Source organism: Panthera uncia, assembly GCF_023721935.1.
Source record: "Panthera uncia isolate 11264 chromosome C1 unlocalized genomic scaffold, Puncia_PCG_1.0 HiC_scaffold_3, whole genome shotgun sequence".
NCBI lineage: Eukaryota > Metazoa > Chordata > Mammalia > Carnivora > Felidae > Panthera > Panthera uncia.
In genome coordinates, this window is record NW_026057584.1 from 84,716,146 (window position 1) to 84,737,755 (window position 21,610).

Here is a 21,610-nt window from a genome sequence, read left to right on the forward strand (position 1 = left end):
CAGCAATGCGGGAACACTCCTTAACTCTTTGAGTGCCTGGCCCTTTGCACTCAGCAGATAAAATCCTGGCTCTCCAAAGACACTCAGAATTCTGGTTCTAGCAGTTTAATATTCAGACAAGTCTTGTAGACATGAAAACTGTTCAAGCTTTTAAAACAATGTGGTTTAATTAGATGAGGTGGACTTACATTGCTCATAAGCCCTCCAAATGGTGGTTTATAATTGGCAAGAAAAAAAAAGGAATCAAGGCAGCACATTAAAAATTCCAGGAAATATCTTTAGAAAAGCTATTTTCATTTCCAGCTTTTAAAATATTAGACTATGGTAGCTAGAGGGAATGAAGCAGCTGGGGCCTCTCTCCTTACTATAAAAGACACCAGAAGTTTGTGATGAAGAAAGGGGCTTCAGCTCAAAAAGCTGTAAGAGGCCAGTTGGGACAGTGACACTATCGCAGCCCTCGCATCTTTTCTAGGGGGAAGTGTTGCCTATCTTTCGGAGCTCGGAAGGTCATGTGAACCTCAGAGTCAGGGCCTCAGGCCGACTGTTACCAACGTGAGACTTGCCAAGGCAAGCAGAGAGGCATTTATAAGAGGAAGGAGTTAATGGTTATTTTTTGCTGGGCACAAGAATAACTTTACAGGTGTTGCATTTGGGCTTAAATAAGATTGCCTTATTTAGTTTCGAAAAAGAGTGTAGGTGTCAACGTTCAAGCAGCCACAAATGTGTGAGAAAGTAAAGGGTATGAGACATGACAGGATTAAAGGTGTTTGCTATGTTGTTACACCGTGTGTCAGGCTGCAAGCTCCCTTTGTCACAGCCTCCTGGTGATTTGACAGCGCAGATCTACTTCCCTTCTAGGTGAGACAGCATTTTTTAACTGGAGTTATAAATATGGTACACCCTTCGAGTTGCACCCTGCCTCCCAGATCCACGAATCCTATTTGAAAGCATCTTGCCCTGAGACACAATGAACAAATGCCGTATACAGGGGGCTGTGTGCTCGGGGGCCCGGGCATAGCCAGCATCACAGTAGCTGGCATTGACTGTTGTTTGGCAAGAAGGTCCTTTGCCAAATCATCCAATAATTAAGTTTTATGTTATTTGTATGAACGACCAAGCATGCAGTATTCCTTTTCAAATCAAAGGGAGGCTTAAAATTACTTTTTGAACACTTTCAGACCATGGTCAGGTCACAGTTTGGGGGCTGAATTAAAATGATCTCATTCATGATCTAATTGAGGTTGGCAAAACCTTAACAGTAGCAGGAGTACATAAATATAAATCAAAGACCAAAATTTAGCAAATCATATCATTTGCTAGAAATCTGCTCATGAATTATTCCCCGATTGCCAACCCAGAAGTTAAACTTTGTCTCCCCTCAGCAACAGTAACTGTGCGTGTTTTGTCAGACTCCTGACAGGAAAGTTAGAGGAGCTGAAGAGAGAAGGAAGATGGTCAGTGTCTCATCTGATATTGTGTGTTTGTGACCCAGGAACATTTGAGAGCTAATAAAGCCCAGTGCATTACAGTGGATGCTGGAGTCTTGGTTAGAAATTAATATGGGCTCTTCTGAAAACCAGACTTTGGAAGAGCAAGCATCGGGGGGACACGTAAGGGATGTAAGGGGAACAAATATTTCGAGGAGGATCCGAACTTTGCTTTCATTTTTCAGTGGAGGAATGTAATCGTCATAATGATTTATGATTTTTTTTTTTTACAAACTTAGTTCTGTTAGTAAGCTGAGTTGAGGGGCTGAGATTTGAAGGAACTGTTAGAATGAAAAGACAATACTGAAGGGCTTGTGTGCACATTTAAGTTACCTTTCCTTTAAAAAAAAAAACAAAAAAAAAACCAAAACACTACTATAAAAGTAAGATCCCGGGTCACTTTTCCTGTAATCCATGGGCTTAAATGTCATGTTCTCTTGTATATAATCTGTTTTCAGTTATTCATCTTTCTGGGTTGCTGTGTGTTATTTCAACCTAAACCCACACACACTCTGCTTCAAACTGGAGGAGACCTAATTCTGAACTTGAAATTAAAATTTTAAATCCCACTTAAGTGAAGATATTTTTCCAAGCAAATGACAAACGCAGTACTGGTCAGTTTAGCTAACTTTATCACAAGAGCAAATATATGAAGGTGTATTTTTAAGTCACAACAATAAGGTGGAAACATTTTTAAATGATCTCAGGCGATGGAGGTCAATAAGTACATTCTTTTGGGAACAGGTCATTGTCATTAATGATTTCCCATGACAAAAAGTCAAAACATACTCTACATTAAAAAAAAAAATGTAATGGATTCCTCTCTAATAGTTAGGTTGTTAATATGACAATATGGTGATTTTTGTTCTTTCTATAATTTCGTATTTCTTTTTATAATCAACTCTAGGAAAGAAAGGTACTCCCGATCAGGTGATAGACACTCCCTTCTATAAATGAGCAATCTAATAAATCAACAGAGGAAGATATCATGCTATTTAAGATCTGAGATTTTTTTCCTCTACCTTAAACAGAAGAGTAAATTTCAAGGAATTCAGTGCCCAAGTGACCTGCAATGTACTGTACAGGCTTCACTGTTGCTTAGTTTAAATTGTATCTATATTGTCTTATATATCTGAGTAACTGTAATCAAAGAAACTTTGCAATTTGCCTATTCTTGGAAGTACCTAACTTTCTATTTTAGACACAAAGCACATCAATGGAAGTGTTTCACATCATGAGATTTCTCAGTTTTAAGAGGTGAGGTTTATATATAAAGAACTCAGTAAGCTGTGTTTTCATAATAAAGAGACCCATTAAAAGGGGAAAATCTCTAAACAAAATGGTTGTCCTCTAAAGATTTCCCATCACCTTTGCTCTGCTGATGGGAATTTGAAAACTACATACATACAGCCCATATGCACACATTCCACATGCACACATACACAAATACACCCCCGAACCCCAACTCTGAGACTTTTCCTCTTTGACTACAATCATACAGCTTGTGAATGAAATATATTCCTATGAAAATAGTAGAGGTGAAGAATTAACGTAGATTCCTGTTTGCTAAGATTTATTTTAAGAAAGAAAAAGTGTTCCCTATGCCACATGATTCTTACAAAACTTACTTGCATCTATTAATCTAAACTTTAAGTGTATTATTTAGGATAAATTACAAGCTTCATGCTTTTAAACTGTTATCCCCCCCCCCATTTTCCTTCAGTATTACCAACCTTAACATGGATTATGCTAACTTGATTGCAAATTATTATGGTTTTTAAAATGGCATTCAGGAGTCTGGAATAAAGATCGTATTTTAAAGTAGTGTTTATAATATTTAAAAGGAAAAAAAGGGGGGGCAGGAATTTAACTATACTGAACACTTAGAAATGTGTGGAGTTTATACTTGTGCAGATAAAGTGTGAGGTAGCCTTACCCTGTGAAACCAAGACCACAAATGATATGTGTCAGTAGGTTCTTTGATAGGGCTTCTGGCCACAGTGTTTTTGTGCTGTCAAACTGCTGTGTTGAACAAACACCTCCTCTGGGACAAAGTGATAAATGCAGAGACAGGCTGGCTTCAACCAGTCTCAGCAACCTCCTCAACCACACCCCCCCCCCCAAACTCCCAGGTCCGTCTCCCCCTCCCACAATCCAGCCACCTCCCCACCCGCTTTGCCCCTCCACCTGAAACTGACATTTCTAGAGAGATGCCCAGGGTTTTTCAAGGTGTCAGTGGTGAGTAATTATTGAAACTTCCCAAATCTTGTGAATCAGGACTCTGAAACTACAGGCAAAGTCTTTTTCTGGCAGGCTTTATCTAGTCTTTTTTAAGTGGAACTGGACCGAGCTTCTAAACTTTTGCCAGCTTGAACTTTTTCCACCTTTGCTTAATCATTTGAAAACCACTTGCTTTCCTCTCGTCTTTCCCCCAGTCGCTGGAGTTTTTATTTTCTAATGTCCAAGCAATTACGTTGTGCAACACAAAACAAAATTTTGCCTTAAAAAATCCAAACACTGTTCCCTCCTACTTTTCACTTTCCAGCATTCTTTTAGGGCTAACACTTCAAATGTATAGCCAATGGATTTTTTTCCTTCTCTCTCTTGGAGCCATTATTCTCTGACTAAAACCTGTTTACTGGTGCCTTTGTGTGTGCTTTTTTTCTTCCCCTGACATTAAATGAATTTCCATCTTCTACTTCTGCAATCTCTAAGAAATAGATAAACCATTATATTTTTTCCCGGCTCGTATTTTAAAGCGGTGATCCTGACAGCAGGACGATTATTGCACTTTATGTTTTAGTGGATGTTTGCTGTTGCTAGTTACAGCAACACTTATCATAAGACAGCAAGAAAAGAGTAGTCCCTGGTAATTAAAGTAATGAAATATTCATTTACTCTACCTTTTCTGTAGTCTCACAAATTAGGCTGCTACATTTAATGCCTGCACTGCCTCTGTTTTTATTATAATGGCAGCTTTCGCATCTGCAATTAGGACTAATTCTGACAGTTACAATTTCTGAGGGATGGTAAACAGTGAACGAGATGTGCAGCAGAGGTATTACACGTGAAAAGCCCTTGTCTCTTTAACCTTGTTGTTTTTTTTCTCTCAGAGGTTACCTTTTCCCGATGGTGCAAAATCGACTTGACATAACTGTTCATCAGTTTCAGGGTTTTCCCTGGAGGTATTTGCATCAAATCAGCCCAGTCAAGCTTCAAGTTGAAATTGGCAGGCCAGAAACTGACAGGGTAGGGACTGGAAAAGAGACAGCTAAAGAACAGGCAGTAAACTGACAGTAGCAGAGTGAAAGACGGAGGGGGGGGGGGGGCGGGCTCGAGAGCAAGAGCTTTTCAACTTTACTGTAAGGGAAATCTCAACTCCTGTACGCATCTCAGTAGCAGTGTATCCTGGAGGAACTTGAAAGGTCGAGAGATTCAGAACACCTTCAGCTAATTCTTACCACTGGGGCTCAGCAGCCCTGCTCTGGGGGGCTCACTCTGATTGCATCTGATTGGATGCCTAAAGAGGAGTGGGCACACTTAATTAAACAGGAGCAAAGTTCTGAGGCACCTCCTCAGCACTTATTAAAGCTTGAAAGCCAAATCTCATGATCACTGTTATAGGACGAAAATAAGGCGGTTTGGTGTTGTTTTTTTTTTTTTTTTTTTTCTAATTGTTAACTTGTAGGGAAGTTAACAATCCTTCTCTATACCAGGTTTGTTTTCTCGGGTTTCTACTTGGAAACAGATTAAATGTTCACAGAGACCAGAGCTCAGGAGACTGTCAATTCAAAAGTTTGTGCATTTTTGTCAACAAAAACAGCCATGTAGCAAAAAATATATTTAAAGAGATACTCCTTTGAGTGACATGGGGTTGTAGGTTCTCTTTGTCAAATAACCCCCTCCTATCCTGATAACACAACACAAATAGAACATTTATCCAATTGCTTAAAGGCCAAAAAAAGTGGGAAAAATCTTAAAATAGCAATGACATTAAACTTTTTATTTCAGTATTGGGATTGTCACTTTAAGGAAAAAAAAAACTATGATTGCAAAACTTTTATAATTGCTCTAACAAAGAACACAAATATGAAAAGTGCTCTCTTTGCCTGAGTCCGTTTTTTTCTTTCTCCTCCATGTCTATTTTTTGAAACCAATATTTTTTGTCATTCTTTCTCATCTCTTCTAACTTTGCAGGAGGGTGGGTGTTGGTGTCCTTACTAGATGATTTAAAATCCTCGCCACTTTCCAACTAGACTTGGGGGTCGAATAAGCCCTTGCTTTCAAACCGTCTTCAGGCTCTGTGTATGACAGGCATTGGCTGATCTGCTGATGCCCATTCGACAGGCACTGTTGAACTAAAGTGGTGTGACGGCACAGTTTTGTTAAGCTGTGAACAAAGGGCTGAAGATGCCTTCCTGGCATCGTCCGTGTGCATATTGGCCTTGTCACAGTTTTGCTTGATTTAATGCTCTGTTTATTCCTAGATATTAAAACTTAAATTCCAAACAATATGTTTTCAAATACGACATACCAACTTTATTTTAAAAGCTTTAACTTTGAAGATCCTAGGGTTCATTTCCTCCTCCAGTTTACACGTAGCCAACGTGAAAACACAGCTTTGGAAATAAATAGATTGCCAGTAGCCTTTTAACCGTTATCCATTTTAAAAGGGGATTCCAGTCTTAAAAAGTCTTATTAGGGTCAAAGATTTATTTTTCTTTGATCATTGGTTGAAAGTCATTATTTATTTCAACAGTGGATTCTCGTATAAATTCCTAAGGAAAAGTTACCTTGTGTGTACATGGGCTGGGCAGACTTTTAAAAAGATACATTATTAAAAAGATAGTCAGTGTTGAAAGAAACCACTTACAAATACCTGTAAGGGTAGGCACATTGCTACCAGCAAGGAAGAAAAGAATGAAGGGAGTTTACTTTCAAATGAGTCCTATTTAACAGACAGCAGGAGAATTAGAGTTGGGATTGAAAAAGAAAATAATTGTTGTAAAAATCCCCGTTCCACAGACAACAGCTATAGCTCTTCCAAAGAAAAGTTAAGTTTAGTACTAAATTTAGATCCCAGTGTCCCGTTGAATGTGTCTTGAGCTTTATCTCTGCCCGGGGTTTTTTGTTCCCTCTCTGCCTCTTTTTCCTCCTCCAGGTTTGCTTCAAGTGTTTGCTAAGAGATTAGTTAGCAAGTTTATATTGAGGAGGTAGCCATGGGAAGCAGCTCTCTGCTCGAAGGAACGCGCAGTGGGTCAGAGTGTGAAAACACGGGGAGCTAAGGCTGACCAAGGCCCGGGATCAGGTACTTTATTTTCTCCCAAAGACAGACTGCTCACAGAAAGGCTTGTGGGATGACATCTCGTCCCAGCAGGAGCACAGATGCTACCACTTTTAGAAACTTCCAAATAAGCAGTATTGCTGGAACAACTTTATGAAAAAAAAATTGTTTTAATCTATTGCCAGATCACTCCCTTTTCATTATGTAAAGAGGCTATAATTTGAGATATTCAAGGTTATTTTTACCTCCATTCATAAAACAACATCTTTCCCGAGAGCTGTTCTGAGTAAGGTGAGGAAGGGTGGTAAAGGAGAGAAACATATTGAGCATTATGAAAGTATTTCTGCTAATAACTCGCGAGACTGCACTAAAAATCAGAAATTAAATCTCTAGAGTGAAACACAGACCCATGTCTACCTGCCCTAAGCACACTTTCTCAGCAATGACAGTTTTACTAACTGAAATGAATTGCCTTTTTTCTTTCAGTAGTGGTTTTACTCAGTGCTCATTTATACCAGCTAATTTTCACAGCCAGAAAGGGTGACACAGGTAGGGGTGACTAGGCAGGAGTAAGCTTTTATTGCTAGTTTTTGTGTAATATCGTACATGAAAAAGACACCCTGCTAAGAGCATAGCTCGCCATGCGGGCTCTTCTCTTAGTTTCATGAGAGATTTTGTGTTCGATCCCATTGTTGTGAACAAGATTTAGACATGCAAATCTCCAATCTGGCAAAAGAATGGATCTTTTAATATATTAATGGGGGCAGATTCTTACTTAATATATGAAGTAAACTTTGGCATTGGTTTGGTGTTTTCTATTAATACTTTGTTAGCAACTATTTATAAAGGAGACAGACAAATACAAGCTGATCCAAATAGTCCTCCTGCCCCAACCTCTAGCTCAACATCATCTGCTTTGTTGTGCCAACTCATAACATTCTATCCGTAAAATGCTCTAAATACAGCCATCATCTTTGCTATATTTTAGAACAAACGTATGGCTAGAACCAGCATCGCTTGTCCCCTCTTAATGAACTGTCCTGCTTTAGGATCTTCTAAGGAATAGAGTGTAAAAAGAAGCAAAGTGGAAGATGAAGAGATCTCGTAAATAGTTTCCTTTGAACATCCACAATTGCTTGCATGGCCTTTCCCCTTTTTTTCCAGGCCAGCAGAAATGGCCTAGCCCAGGGCTCATCCAAGTGAGCACATTTCAGAACAATTCATTGGATAATTTGAGGGAGACACCAGCCCTGTGATACCAACGAGGTGCATCGACTGAGAACTTTCCTGAGATTGGGAGTGGATGTGATGTTAGCAGAGGGCATTCCTGAAGGGATTTCTAATTCATGTGAGAATAGTAAGCCTAGATCTTCTAGCCATCGGCCAGCATCAGGTTTCAAATAAACAGATATTGATGGCCGTCTTTTTCCCCCTTCCCCTTCCTAGCTGAGTGAAGAGCGAGCTGTGTTTCACATAAATAAGATCTTTGAATGTATCTGCAATGAGGTAGGGCTTTAATGATCAGTATCTGCAAGCCAGGAGCGTGAATGCGATCTCATCGTATCACAGTGTAGAGATGAGATAGTCGAGAGGTACAGCACATCAGTGCATTGTGCCCGGGTGTCGGGAACAATCTTTCCATTGCCAAAGCAGCAACTCTTTATTTCTCGTCATTGTTTCCTTACCTCACTTGGTACGCTTCTCGTGATACAGATCTGAGTGAGTTGTGCAAGCTTCAGCCTTGCCAGCCCCCAGCTCCCAGGCCTAGTACGGAGTAATTCATAAACTCACCATATTAGACTATCAGATTGAAACCAAGGGTTTCTACTAGTGGTGGAATTGGAAAGCCCATTGTTTTGATTATCATTTCATCAGCCCCAACTGATACTAGTATGCTCAAGGAAAACATACTTCAGTTACAGTTGATTTTCAGATTCCAAAATGGTGCTGCAAAGCCTGTGCATCTCTAATTATATTTTATGCTAGGCTGTGCAATACCAAAATATACGCTGCAGCAATCAGTGAGTGAACAGTATCAATCAATTTGTAAACAGATGAAGTCACTCATTCCCAAACTGGTTTTCCAAAAACAATTACTAAATTACAATAGAAAAAAATTGTACAGTTACTGTATTTGTGTGCTGTGTTACAATCAACATACCAGGGAAACAAAACAATTTAATGCAGAAAAATCATCATTCATCTACATTATAATTGCTTCTTTTTCACATCTACAGGGCGGTTAATTAAAATTGTGATTAAATGCGGTCGCGCTGCCTAAGATGTCTTGCCCAAAACAGGTGGTACAGAATTTAAAAGTAAAAAAAATGTAATTAGCATTGGAAATTGAGAAATTGCCTGTAAGAATCAGTGTTAATTTCAGTCAGTGATGAGGTAATTTATAAATGAATGCAGTGGAGGCTGTGCAAATGCACAATTGCCTTCCTTGCCATTCTTAGCATTCTCAGCATGCAGGTGAAAATGTTTTCAAAATATTGAGGTAATTTGAAAATCAATCCATGCATTCTGTATCTTTTTTCTCCCGTTTGCACCAAATGCTGAACAAATGCTGCCATAGATGGCACGATCCATCAGTTTTTTACTTCCTGAAAGCAATGCAGCACATATTTTAGACCCAGATTAGGAAACGTAACAATGCAAATTGCAAGCCCCAAATCCTTGCAGGAGTGAAAAATGGTACACCTGAAGTTGTGACTGGTGTAGATTTGGTTTTCTGTGCAATGCTCCCATCAATAAAATAGGACCTGGAAGGTAATTTTTTCATGGAACAGGTAGTCCAGATATAGAGAACTATTAACCAATCTAAAGAACACCTGAGGTTTTATGGTTAGAGTCTAAGGAAGAACCAGAGAGTTGTAATAGGCCAATATTTACCTTAGAGTCTTAAACCGTATCTTTCTCAATCTGCCTGAAATCCTCCAAAACTGGTGAATAAAGCTACAACTAAAAATTTTTTTTCCAGAATAAGAACTAAGAAATGAATTTACTGCTGATTAATAGCATCTCTTCATTTAACACACAAAGATGTAACTTTGTAACAAGGCATCGTACTGTCAACTTAATATAGTTTGAGCGTGCTGATGGCACATTCTATTCGTACACGAGTAGATTCATAGTTCAGATACTATGTAAAAGTTTTTATTTACACTATGTTTTCATTCTTCAAGTAAGAACCACTGAGCTTTTAAACTCTCCTTTTCATGAACAAAGTTTAACTTTCATATGCTTATGCTTACTGCCTGAACAATGTGAATTTAAATTATTTTAATAATTAATTGAAGAGAACATGGGGTTCGAATATCTGACCGCCAGTGGAGTTAAAGAGACTTTGAGGGACTTCTTAAGCATCCCTTTCCTGTATTTGGCATTCTGTAAAATGATCTCTCTGTATAAAGCCCATTCTAAGAATATGTTTAGTTAACTGTTACAGATCAATCTAATAATCAGATTCTCTTATGTAAAATATTCTCCATGGTTCTTTGCTGTTTGAGGCAGAAATCAGTGATTTCACTCCGAAGACATTCTTTGGGTAGCCCTGACATTTGGGGGAGAGAGACAAAAAAAATAAGGAATAGTCTGTTTCCCTGACAGTATGCTTCTGTCCTCTGATTTCAGACCTGGTATCAGGCCTCCCCACCCATGACCCTTCCTCATCACTTTTTGGATACAAGAGAACAGTGCAATGTCGAGGTGATAACCCAACTGGTTGTTCTGATTGGCATGGCATCATTTCTTCCGTATTTAAATCTGTTTCCCATTTAATATTACAAGTAGAAATAAAATGAGACCTATAAATGGAGGAAACTGAAAGGTCACCATTAACTTCATGATCCCTCTGCGATCACCAGCTCCTACCCCCCACTAACTGTGACTAGGACGATTTCATCTTCCAGCAGTCAGTTCACCTTCGGTGAGAGAGAGTGCATGCTTCATCAAAGACTGGCTTCCCAGGATTCCCTTCAGGACCTGTGAACATAAGATCCTCAGCCACATGGGGCTCGGCTCAAATTTCAGGAGAGTGGTGGGATGGGGGAGGTACTATGACGTGCTCCAGGCTGTGCTGGTTCTGGGTTTACAAGGGGTCACAAAGGTTAGAGAATCACAGATGTCAATAGAGCTCCAGGCCCTACCCTTTGGAAAATTTGCAGTAGAAATCTTCTGAACTTGTTACATTTAGTTCCAAGTTCACAGAGCAACGTGTAGTTCTTGGGAGATTTTACCTATGTTAGTTTTATGGAACCATGGCCATGATAATGACAATGTCTGTTATACAAACTCCCTCTTCCAAATAGCTTCCCCAAGATGCTCGGAAAAGATCTGAACTATGTGGCTATACCAGCACTAGATTGGCCAGCGATTTGGCGTTTTAAGTCCTTTATTCTTTTCAAAGGTTGCCATGTGAGCTCACGTGATTCATTCCACTATGGCTAGTAGCAGGCTCTCCCTCTTCAGAGCTGATGTCAGGTTCATGGAAGAAAAATGCACACTTTCTTTTTCCACTCATGGCTTCTTTTACCTTCATTCTCCAGGGAAATCTGGGTTTTGCATTATAAGAAAAAAAAATTTTGTTGCAAAAGTAATTAAAAAGTATGCCCACCAGGTGCTTTTTTGGCCTCTGGTATCCCACCAGAAAATTGCAGTGTTTATTCATGCTGCATTAATTGAGCATCTATAATGTGCAGGCGCCATACTTGAAGCTGCAGGTCCAAAAAAGAATCCAAGCCCCTGAGAAGCTTGATGTCTAGCGGAAAGGGGGAGGGAGTTGCTCAAGAAATGAGAAAAACGTGGTGAGTGTTATAAAGAACTTTGTACCCAGTGAGTACAGAGTGTACAAGATGGCATAACTAGATCTTAGAGCAAGTGGGGAGGGCAGACTTCCGGAGGAAGACAGCTTTTGAGGGCAGCGTGGGTCCCATGACTCTGATTTCACCCAGGGGAGTGAGGGAAGGGCATCCTGGGCAGTTACAGGCATCAGAGGAGGAAAATGTAGACCACTTCAGGTGCTGTCAGCCAACTAAGATGTGTGAACTCAGGTTGTGTGCAAGCGGATGAGCTCAAATTGAGTCTGCAGAAGTAGCCTTGGAGCAGAGGAAGTTCCTACGCCATGTTTCTGGCTCTGATCCAGCAAATAGGTGATGGTGAGCTTGTGAACCATTTTCTAAAGAAGAAGAATGACATAATCATATTTGTATTCCAGTGAAATGTCACTGGCAACTGTGTAGAAGCTAATATTATCTAACATTTATTGAGTACTGGTAATGTGCTGGGACCTGTGGATAAGAATTTTGCCTATGCCATCTGATGTCGCCCTGACAACAATTCTATCAAATAGATGCTATCATGTTAATACACCTTTTACAGATGAGGAAATTAAGGCTTAGAAAGGACATGAGCCCGGAGTGAGGAAGAAAGTTTATGGGTAAATGTTATCAGAATCATGGAATTTCCAGGTACAAGTAATTGTGGAAGGATATTTGGAAAAGAAACCCAGCATTTGAGAAAGAGTTAACGTGAGGCAATTTGCTTCCCTTTCCGCTGGGTGAATGGTGAGCCTAAGTGGGGTCTAAGGATTTTTCATCCTCACAATTCTTCCTTTCATTCGTCATTATGCCAGTTTGTAAAAGAAAATGAAACGTGATTCCTGATCCTCAAGAAACTGACACCAGAAGGTGTTACATCTTTGGGAGTTTGGAAAGAGACGGTTAACAGACAGCCTTCAAGACAGTGGAATTTAGTAAACCCTGGAACACTGGCCTTGCTGATTTAATTCATGACATTAAGGCCTTCTTCGGCCTTATGAAGAAGCAAATGAAAATAATCCCTCTGCGATGACTGTTTTCCCCCTTTCCCGAATTAACTCTCCTATTGCCCAAGACTCACCAATCCTCGAACTTCCAGATTCTTTACGCTGCCTTATCTCTGGCATCCCATGGCAAGCCCCTAAAGCTGCTAACATTTTGTAACAACTATGTGACAAATTGTTGTGCTTTTATTCATGCGGGACATCTTTGCCAGGCTTGCTTGTTGTGTTTTCTGTTTGGCTGTGTCATGGGACCAAAGGTGCCTGCCTTTGTACAGCATGTCAAATCTGGTTAAGACGCAGCAAAACCACCCCCGCACAATGGCAGCGGTGGGCCAGGCCACAGGGCTCCAAACACAACCCAATTTTTCAGACCATCTTTTCTGCATATGGGGAGCACATTGGACAGCAGACAAGATGTTTTGTGATTTGGGGAATCTCTTAGAGACAAATTGTAGAGTGCAAGTGCGGTGTGGCTGGACTGCTGGGTGCCCAGTGAAGTGAGGAAAATCAGATACAGCACAGGCTGCAAGAATGAAGCAAGAATTCATATCTCAGTGCAGAACATGCAAGGTATTTTGCTCACACAGAGAGTTCACACGTAGACAAAAGCATGTTTGCTTGTTGGTTATTTGCAGGGGATTCTATGGGCATAGTCTGTGTGTATATTCACACATAAGCCTTCTTTATGCAGTGTGCACTGGTGAGGGTGTCCACACGTGAACATGGAAATGTGCTTGTGTAGGAAGACGATTTGCTGTTACAGATTTAAGACATGGGAAAGACCTCCTAGTTCACTGAGGCATTTCTCTCCTAATGTAGTAGAAGCAGAATCTCTGTGTTTTCTACAGTTGTTTCAATAAAGGACTCTGTGTGTGTTTAAGGAAGGCTCAGAGCCGGGGACTGGCAAGTGCTCCGATGACGAACACTGAGGACTGTTCTTTCTATAAAATGACTGCAAACTTTCTAACCTAAGTCACTTTGGGCTGCCATTTCTCAATGGTCTCAAGGTATCCTGGGGATGATTTTCCCTTAAATAGCTAATTGTCAACAAAGGAGAAAAGACAGCAATAAAAAAAAAAAATGATAAATCTTCATGAACTAGTTTAACTAAAATGAAGAATTTACTTCCTTGAATTGGTTAAAGGTCTAAACATATCAAAACTATATAATTTAAATTTGGGGGAACTGCAAATAGTAAATATGAATCCGTATATATATATGTGTGTGTGTGTATGTGTGTGTGTGTGTATATGTGTGTGTGTATACACACGCACACATATACACACACACACATTTGTGTGTATGTAGATATATATTGAGGTTGCTTGAAGGAGCAGGCAGTCTTTCTCTTTCCTTTTTCTTTGCTCTTCTCTCTCTCTCTCTCTTTTTTTTTTTTTTTAGTTAAGGACCCAAGAGATTGCCTTTCACTTTGAAAACAATCTCTAATATCAGGAAAATGCGCTGTTTGTTTATGCGTACATAATGCAAGTTTGTCCGCCTGGGAACTGCAGCAAATGGGAGAAGTATGCATGGATTTCACAGGTAACAGGATTACGTGGGCACATAATTGATCCATTTGGAGAAAAAAAATGACAGTGCTCTAAAGATGCCTAGGCTTTGGAGATGGAGTTTATGAAACAGGCATTTGTAAATTCAAAGGAATCAATATGTCAATTTTATTACATCTCAGAACCAGCTGGGCATTAAAGGAACAGTAACCTTCAAAAAAAAAAGTGCAGCTGTGTATTCCCACATTGTCTACCTTTCTTAAAGGGCTTAGAATTTAAGGAAACGAATTTAGAGATTTCTACCTTTTCTACCAATGAAATTAATTTACATTGTCAAAGAAGAACAATAATTTAGCATTTTCTCCGTTTTCAACTAAACCGTTTGGTTAACACTTCTGACCTCCTATCACAGGCAAAGACTATTAGTAGATACAGTAATAAGCCAGAACGGGGACTCTCACATAGGGTTGCATGGGATTCAAGTATTCGTTCACATTCATATCTGCATTGTGCTTTTCAATAGTCTAGGTTTTCCCTCTTCACTGATCTAAGGGCAGAATTTAAGAGCTAAGCTTTGGATGCCCCACAGAATTTGATCGGTGCAAGTAGGAAATATTCCTGTTTTATTAGAATTTTTGACAATTCAAAAAGACCCAGCTATTTTAAATTAAGTTCCCAGATAATAGGATTTGGACAACAGCCATTAGAGACGTGCATGGGATGTGAATTCAGTATATTTTTTAAGGATCCCAAATGGCTTACACAGCTAGGGATGGCGTGTAGAAGCTGCTAACTGGTCCACTTAGAGGCGAGGCAGTGCTTTCTTTGACACACCCTACTGTGTGTGTTACTAGCACGTCCAACGTGAGCTGCTCTACTCTTCATGCTCACACCTCCACTCCCCAGACTCCTGCCCCGAGAACATTCCTGAATCCATTCAGTTATGATGAAGCGAGCCTAGTTCTCCTTTCTCCCCAGGGACTGAGGGATTCAAGACCCTGAAAGGACACAGCATTCAGACACAAACAAATCTGCGTCCAAATTCTGATTCTGCCACTCACTCTCCCTGTGGCCCTGAGCGTGTTTCTCAACCTCTCCAAGCTTTAGTTCACAATGCTTAAAATGGAGGCCAATATTTATTTTAAGTTTGTATTCATTTATTCATTTTGAGAGAGACGGAGAGAGCACAGGAGGGGCAGAGAGAAAGAGAGAGATAATCTCAAGCAGGTTCTGCCCTGTCAGCGCAGAGCCTGATGCAGGGCTCGAACTCACCAACTGTGAATCGACTGAGCCACGCAGGCACCCCCGATACTTGTTTTAGAGGCTCATTGGGAGTATCGAACAAAATTCTAAGGGCAGTATCTCGAGCCCAGAAGATATTCAATAAATTCTGATTGTGACTGTTTCAGAGCATGGCTAACCAGGCTCCCAGGAGTTCTGTGACACAGGCAGTTCAGTTTCTGGACCATGCTGAAACATTCTTGCAAAGAGGAAACAATAGCCTTGAGCTGAGGTATTTATTCCTTTTCAGGTCTTTAGGGAGTGTTAAAAGACAAACAAGGAGAAGAAATAGTCACAGTGATTGGCATGGTCTTATGCCTCCTCATTTCCAGGAAGTAACCATAGTACTTTTTCTTAGAGGAGCAATGACCTCTAAAAAATATGCCTCTGAGAATATATTGAACTGACCTTTATCACAGCATTTACAGTTCTGTTTCCTGTTTCTCTCTTCACAAACGTGCAAACACCTTGAGGGCAGTCTTGATCATCTCTCTGTCGCCAATGAGTAGCTCAGTGCATGGGACACAATGATCATTTGGTTAGAGTAAGGCTGTACTTAATATGAAGATGAATCCATTCTGGTCAGGTATCTTCTGAAAGTGAATACAGCAGGTACACTAAAGATTTAGTGTATATCATAATACCTAGAAAAAGCTTTTGATAACTTATGTTACACTCCCTACCATCCTTTTAAGAATTTCCTGAACTCCACTTAGTGACAACTATGCCATTTTGAATACTTGGGGTTTTTTTTTTTTTCCTTTTCTTTTCTCTTTTTTTTAGTTTATACTTAAATCAACTGGCTTTCTACCATTCTCAGTGACACCTGTAAGATCCGTGAGTCAGGGAGGCAGATAGAAAGGATGTTTGGGTGCTCAAGGGAGTCTAGGCTTCAGATATCTGGGCTCAAATCTGATGTCCACCTCTCGCTAGCCATGCGACTGGGACCAAGTCATTCAACGTGTGTGTCCGTTTCTCATAATGCCTATGCACCAGGGTTGTTTTGAAAACATACTGGTGATAGGAAGTAGCAAGCACATAGTAGGTATTTAATGTTACAGCCCTTCCTTCCACTTTTCTGTGTTTACTGAGTATTTACCTATGGTTGGCATTTAGTGAGTTTCCCTTTGCTTTGCTCCTTCTGTCTGTCTTTAAGTCAGTAAACATTTAATACACACCAATGGTGGATATCTCCACCCAGTTTCAAATTTCATTATGTGAATTGGACTATTTTCTTCTACTCAAGGAAATGAACACGTAGAAGTACCTTCTGTACTTAGAATCACAATCATTCCAGCCATTTTCTGCCTAACCTGACTGTTTCTTTGTTCCCACCACCCTCTAGTAATCCCCTCTGGTATTTCTGCACGGCTTCACCACCATTCTGTTTTGGGTATCTCAGATCTCTCTTCCTCCATGATCCTTTGACGATATCAGAAAAGAAGATGCACGAAGGTCTCTTAACTTTATATGTTTGCCATGCAACTGTGTGGATTGGTTAGTTAATAGAGCAGATTAAAACACTTTGTTTGATTCTGCTCAAGCATACCAGAAATACATTCAAAATCTACAGCTACAAAATGTAAAGAAGGTAGTCCAAATATAGTACTACATAATGAGGCTCCCTGTTGGTAGTATATAAAGCAGTTTAGAGTATAGCTTCAAATTCTAATGAAGATCATTTTAAATTTTGCACTGAATTGTGAATTTAAAATTCCCATGTTCTCCATAAGTATCTGAAGAGGGGCATGTAAATACCATAAGTGAATTAATTACTGCCTTAAGTTGGTAAAGCATGTGTGAATCCAAACTTTATTCTTGAACTTGCACTTCTCTTCCCAAGGTTTTTTGAACCATTTCCTATATGCCAAGTTCTGAGTACCTATTCAACTGCTGAGGACATATAAAAAAGGAATTTTTCTTTGCAGAGATTCCGTGTTTCAATCTCAGAAAAATCACCACCACCACCACCACCACCACAAAGTCTGCCCAGCGCCATATATGTGTATAACATGAAATTCATAGAGCAGAAAAGAGATATTTGTAAATCAAAAAAAAATGTTACCTTGACTTCTGCTCCTTTTAATATGAACAGGATCGGTGTCTTTCTCTGAGAAGAAACGAAAAGACTAAATGGCAAGAATATCTCTACCTCTTGCTTATGTTTTGGTGATGTAACGTGGGACCACTGAAGTTACTGGACAAGTTTTCCAAGCTGACTTTTTTGAAGTAAACCCAAGGAGAAGTGAGGATGGATGGGACCGTTGTTAGCTCACTGATGGCGCCCACATGGCGCCCGCCCCGGTTCCTTCAGAGACTCCGTAATTTCCACGGAAGGGCCAGAGGCCCTGCCAATATCCGCACATCATTGGCATGATAGACCATAACAGCTTCTTCTGAGCCGTTCCGGTCTGTCGTGTCAATGCGTACTCAGGGAGTCCTCAATGCACGGATCATTGACACGGCACTACATAACGGCTCCTTAGCAGCCATTATTGGGTATCAAGTCAATGCATACTCAGGGAGCCTTTAACGCACAGGCCTGCACAAGCAGACACATTCCGAATACTAAAATTCCTTAGGAAAATTAGTCATTGCCCATGTGTGATGGCTGTTTTCCATTTTGAATTTTAACCATTTTGGGGAAAGGGTGAGAAGGGAAAACACCAGAGTCGTCCGAAGAGTCCTTTAAAAATGGGTGCAAGAGTTGGAAGCGTGGGGTGGGCGTATGAAGACGATGGGTTTCTCATTTTTTCCTTTCCATAGCCTCATTTTATTGTGTCGGAGTTCTAGAAAGCACTTCACTTTCATTGAGGCTCTTTTTCAGGCAGGGTACAGCTCAGAAAACCTCTTTTATGGTTCAGATATAAATCCCAGAAAATGTAGTGGAAATGATGACAGGCTCTCTAACTATAAAATAACAGTAGTAGGTATCATTATAATAATCTTACAGAACTACACACATCAAAAATATCATGTTTTATGATAATCTCAGCAAGATATTTCAGTTGGTTGTCATTCCAGACTTTTCACAAATAACATGTTGAGTGGGAAAGGTTCTGCAAGGATCAAAATAAAATAATGATAGTGATGATGATGGCAGCCGTAGTAAACATCATCATCGTCGTCGTCATAATACAGCCACCTTTTATTATACCCTTACTATGTGGCAGGCACTTTGTATACATTATCTCATTTAATTTTCTCGACACGCATTGCAAATCAGCCAGCCGTGGCTTAGCAAGGTTAAATAACTTGACTGATGATACAAAACCACTAAGTGATGGCGGTGGGATTTGAACTGGGCACGGTGAGGGTCACGCCAGTACCGTTACATTTCTTCTAATGACGATCGCCTTGGGGGAACTAGGTTTCAATTTAGAACATCCAACCCCTTGTCTGCTTACCAATCAGGAAACTGAGGCAGGGCAGTTTTCGTAATTTTTCCAAATAACAGAGTCAGAGTCAATACCGGCATGCAACCTCGCAAATGCCCTATCTCTCTGACGACCTGTTAACCACTTAACAAGACTTGGGAATTTCAGAGACTCTGTTTGTGTTTCGGAAGGAATGTCCACTGTTGCCATCACTTCTGAAAAGATTCCCCCGCACCAAATCAAAATGGTGCGAGTTTGCTGTTGTTGATATTTTTCCCTTTTGTGTTCTGCTTACTGACTGACATCTGCTATCATGCTAAGCAGGTGTTCCTATGTAAACGAACGTGCCCTGTTTGTGTTTCGCCATCCTCGCTGCTGCGCACCCAAATGAGCAGCGTGATTAAGAATCCTGTAAATTTTTGAAAGGAAACGGATGGCTACCCTACTAGAACATAATTACACCGTTCCAACATCCGCAGCTCACTGCTGCAGCAGAGTTGGAGAACAGCAGAAATTAATAATATATAATAGCATCATTCTCGTAATTTATAAATGAAATAAAGTAGAGAGGAGATTCTGCTGATATGCATTTTCTCCTTAATTCTAAAAGACAAAGTATAGATTAGAATTTTAGTGGGGTGAAACCTGGCCAGTAGTCTACCACTAGTTGCCTGATTCATGATAGGAGTGATTTTGCTGAGGGAAAGAGCTAATATCTTCTATTAGGCCAGGGGGGAAAAATGAATAAACAAGGCCCTCTAAAGGCAATTCTAGATAAAGGGGGCCTGGGAAACATTTCTACGGATTGTGTGCCCGCTGTATTTTTAAAGGGTATGACTATTTTAGGACTTCAGTGTGTGTTACGTTTTTTCTTTCATGATAGTAATCACCATAGGTCAACCCCTCTGAGGAAAGAGAGACCTGATCAGGTTAAGATGTGGCCCAACATAAACTTTATGCTAAAAAGCATTTGGTAAATTCTGGAGCTCTGCTGTACAACAATGCACATATACTGAAGAATACTGTTCTGTGTACCAAAACATTCGTCCACAGGGTAGATATATGTTAGGTGGTTTTTACCACACACAAAAAAGAGGCATTTATATCTTAAAAGAAAAAAAGCACCATGATTTTGAGCACCCCAAATGTACCAATTGGCGTCTTATTACAAATCACCATTAGAGTAAGGGACTTGATTCTTTGAATCACGCCTTTCAACCATGCTGGAGAAATAATAGAACTTCCCAAAGAGGCAAATAAATTATGTGTTAAAAAGTAGCCAGTCCATAACCCTGTGACATAGGACCGTGGAAGGCAGTTCAAAATTGAAAATATTTTTGCTTTACCTTGTCATAAGAAAGTTTCTGGACAAATGGATATGCTCAGCGTTTCAAGGGTTTGTCCCCCATGAGTCCTATGCCCACAACAGACATATAGACACATTCATACACACATATGGGCAATTCGCCTTAAGAAAAATTATATTATTTAAATAATGTTATTTTAAGCAATTTCTTTCCGCTTAATTTCAAAGAATGGCAATATGTTCAAAAGGGGGGGACCTCAACATGGATTTTCTTGCTTTAATTAACCTTAGAGAACGTGAAAATACTACTTGGCTTTTAAGAAAAGCATGTCCATTTAAGATGCTTATTCATTTAAGCAGTATTCATTTAAAGGTCCCCTTGAGTATACTCTATGTGTTTTGATTTGGTTCAGAGAAAATGTATTCATTTAATAGATTTATTTCATTAACAGGTATTTATTTAAGTGGGTTCCACTGTATTTAAATCTCCAAACAGTTTCCATCACTTCCTTGCTTACTTGCTTTATGTTGACTAATTTTAATAAGCCTAAGGTGCCTAGGGTCTTATTGAGTGTTCAGTTTGATCAATATGGTTAAATTAAAATTGTGCAAAATATAAGCAAATGTACTCTAACAACACAGTGAAGAATGTGCTATGCAGTAAGCATTGATTGGTATGCTGTGTGCAGGGATGTGTTGTGGTGGGTGGGTAAGCCTCTAAACTACCTGGAAACTACAGTTCTCCTTCAAACCTCTTCTCCCTCTGGACACACCCACGTCCTCTCCCACCCATGCATTCAGGGAACAGTCACACCCCAGGAAGTAGAAAAGCAAGGAGATTATGTCAGGTGTTATGCCTTTTGATGTAATGGGAAACAGAATGGAAGAGTCACGAGGAAATCCTATAGAAAGAAAACATAGCTAAGATCTTATAAGCTCTGGCTATCCCTAACATGCTTTAGGCCATGCCAATTTAGAATGGAGAGGCTAGTTCCTTTTCACAGAATAGCTTTTTATTTTATTGTAATTATTCCTAAATCTTAATCACTTGGTAGCTTGCATCTTTTTTTTTCAGACTTCTTGCTTGTCAAGTTTGATTTGACAAGATACCAAAGACAAAAAAAAAAAAAAAAAAAAAATTCTGAAGTATACCAAAAATCAGCCTTACCATTAGTCCTGCATTTGAAAATCTGTATAACTCAATTGCTTAATAGCTTTCCAACAAACTCATTGCTTTCTATATAACTGTAGGGCTAAATGCAGAACCAAGTATGTCGTAGTGGGTTCCATTTAGCATGTAGGTTTGTATCTCCCATCCTTTTGTTGTTGTTGAGAGAGAGAGCACGCATGTGAACAGGGTTGAGGGGCAGAGAGAGAGGGAGAATCTCAAGCGGGCTCCATGCCTAGCGTGGGAGCCCAACACAGGTTTTGATCTCACAACCGTGAGATCACGACCTGAGCTGAAATCAAGAGGCGGATGCTTAACCTACTGAGCCACCCGGGTGCCTCTGTATCTCCCATTCTTAAATCGATTTCTTAACCT

At 39.9% G+C, this 21,610-nt stretch overlaps 1 protein-coding gene and 1 long non-coding RNA gene across 6 annotated transcripts in view; one reads left to right on the top strand and one right to left on the bottom strand.

The window, feature by feature from the left end:
* The window catches only part of ZEB2 (zinc finger E-box binding homeobox 2), a 133,612-nt gene that overhangs the window by 11,442 nt on the left and 100,560 nt on the right, over positions 1-21,610 (top strand). The window lies entirely within an intron of this gene.
* The window catches only part of LOC125911898 (uncharacterized), a 46,693-nt gene continuing 40,947 nt past the window's right edge, over positions 15,865-21,610 (bottom strand). Inside the window, exons 3-4 of the long non-coding RNA XR_007454492.1 lie at positions 17,450-17,494; positions 15,865-15,977 (exon numbers count right to left, since the gene is read on the bottom strand). This is a non-coding gene — a long non-coding RNA (uncharacterized LOC125911898). The remainder of the gene's footprint in view (positions 15,978-17,449; positions 17,495-21,610) is intronic.